Below are 2252 nucleotides of genomic sequence, written 5' to 3'. Positions count from 1 at the left end.
TTAGGAGCACACTCTTAAAGGGAGTGCTCCTAATCTCAGTTTGTTACGTGTATAAAAGACACCTGTCCACGGAAGCAATCCATCAATCAATCAATCAAATTCACTCTGCAAAACATGACTTAGTACTTGGTGGCAAAACCCTTGTTGGCAATCCCAAAGGTCAGACGTTTCTTCTGGTTGGCCACCAGGTTTGCACACACCTCAGGAGGGATTTTGTCCCACTCCTTGTTGCAAATCAATATATAACATATTTGACATGCGTTTTTATGGATTCTTTTGTTGTTATTCTGTCTCTCACTGTTCAAATGAATCTACCATTAAAATTATAGACCGATCATTTCTCTGTCAGTGGGCAAAGGTACAAAATCCGCAGGGGATCAAATACTTTTTTCCCTCACTGTAGATCCAGTGGTGCTGTTCACTTTTCAAACTGCAAAGCAGAGTTTTGCTTAAAATGTGCATTCTTATCAGCAGTTTGGCTAAGAATATAGTTGTTTAGAAAGTACCACTGGTATTTTAAATACTTTGTCTTTTAACACCTGACCCAACTCTGCTGGCCAAGTTGGCTACACTCCAAACCCTGAGGTGACTGTAATGGGTAGAAGCCTTGTTACAGCGCCGTCTGTCAGTACCATTATGAAGGGAAACAGAAACTCTTAAATATGAGATGACTTACACGGCAAAGCCTCTGTCCTAATGCTCTCCTAATAATGAACACCAAGCACAGCCTGTTTAGTTTGACTCTGCATGTCCTCGGTGTGTCACCGAGAGATAGTGTGTAACTCTGCCCGCTGTAACGCTGTCAACTGTTGTAAACCATAGAGGCTGGAAATACTTTTCACCAAAGTAGTTCCAGAGATGTCTGTGGATGACACTGTATCTGTGGAAAAAAACACACATTGCTGTTGAACTATTTGATGTAAACTTTCAAAGCTGTGAGCACTGCGAATACAATTTTACTAACCTCCATTGTGCTGGGGTGGATGCACATATTTTAAAACCTGGTCAAATAAATCAAAAGCTATGACCATTCATGGAATTCGGGTGAGACAATCCTTTTACATGCAATTGATAAATTTGTGCAAAAGAATCTGTCTCGGTTTTTATGGTCGTAGCAGGAGTGGCTTCTACACACATTGTGATTCAAACTGTAGTTTATCTTGCACAGCTGCCCCACTAACCTGTGCGGTGTATCCAGTTTTGCTCGACTCAGTCCCACTTCCTTGTGTGTATCTATGAAAACAGCTTATCTGATCAGCTACTCCTCCACAGTGGTATTATGACTTTGAGGTTATCTGTGCATTCCTCTCAAACTCTCCCAGGGATGTGGGTTGAGAAAAGACTGCTTATTGTACCTCTCTTCATCTACTGTCGGCCTCGGTGTGAGACCCAGGTGCTGACACCCCAAGGTGTTTGTGATGAGAAGCCGGCGAGGGAACTGTTGTTTACTTCACTAACCCCTTTCATGATCACGCCTCCCTTTCCATCTCTTACTTTCTCTCTATGTCTTTTTTTCCCCTCCTCCCCGCTTTGCCTCTCTCATCACTCTTGTCACTCGGCTTGTTTAACACACTAACTCGTGGCAGGCGAGGCTCCAGACATCAGATCCCCCTGTGGACACAGTCAGGAAATTACTAATTACTAATCTATTAGAGAAAGTGCGGGTGATGCTGCAGACAGTTACAGAGAGTTCAAATTAGTAGCTGAGCCCACAGCTCCGTCTGCTCACACGCTATAAAAATCAACCAAGTAAACAAGTGTCATGTTGGAACATGTGTGTATCTGTGCTTGTGTTGTTTATGTGCTGCACACTGCTTCTGGTGACTTGGGAAGATGACTACCCTTCAATCCTTGACTCTGCCCCCTGAGCGTTAAGGATGCTGTTCTGTGATTGACCTCTGACCTTTTGTGTGGAGTTGGGCAACTTAAAAGAGGATATCCATGCAGAGATTAGATTTTGTCGTTATTTTCTCAATTGTGACCAACTATAAACAGCAAAGTGTCAGATAACGATGTGTAGGGCTTGGTATCGTTAAAAAAAATTCCATACTGATACCAATACGTGACTTTTGTAAAATCCATTTAAAAAGCAAATAAACAAAAATTACAACATTGCACATTAGGCTTTGGCACAAATCTTTTTATTTTTTAGCTCCTACTACGTGTACTCTGTGCACAACATAGTTTCTCCTGCGTGCCTCTACGACATGTAACGTTAGGCAGCCAATCAGCATATTATTATTATTATTATT

The 2252-nt window shown here is 42.0% G+C and overlaps 1 protein-coding gene and 1 long non-coding RNA gene across 2 annotated transcripts in view; one reads left to right on the top strand and one right to left on the bottom strand.

The window, feature by feature from the left end:
• LOC116679956 (mitochondrial intermediate peptidase) overlaps positions 1 to 2252 on the top strand; it is a 28014-nt gene that overhangs the window by 22631 nt on the left and 3131 nt on the right. The window lies entirely within an intron of this gene.
• The window catches only part of LOC116680140 (uncharacterized), an 8112-nt gene that overhangs the window by 5309 nt on the left and 551 nt on the right, over positions 1 to 2252 (bottom strand). The window lies entirely within an intron of this gene.

The sequence above is a fragment of the Etheostoma spectabile genome, chromosome 3, assembly GCF_008692095.1.
Source record: "Etheostoma spectabile isolate EspeVRDwgs_2016 chromosome 3, UIUC_Espe_1.0, whole genome shotgun sequence".
NCBI classification, from domain to species: domain Eukaryota; kingdom Metazoa; phylum Chordata; class Actinopteri; order Perciformes; family Percidae; genus Etheostoma; species Etheostoma spectabile.
Note: the sequence above shows the minus strand (reverse complement) of the source record. Positions and strands in the feature narration are given on the sequence as shown.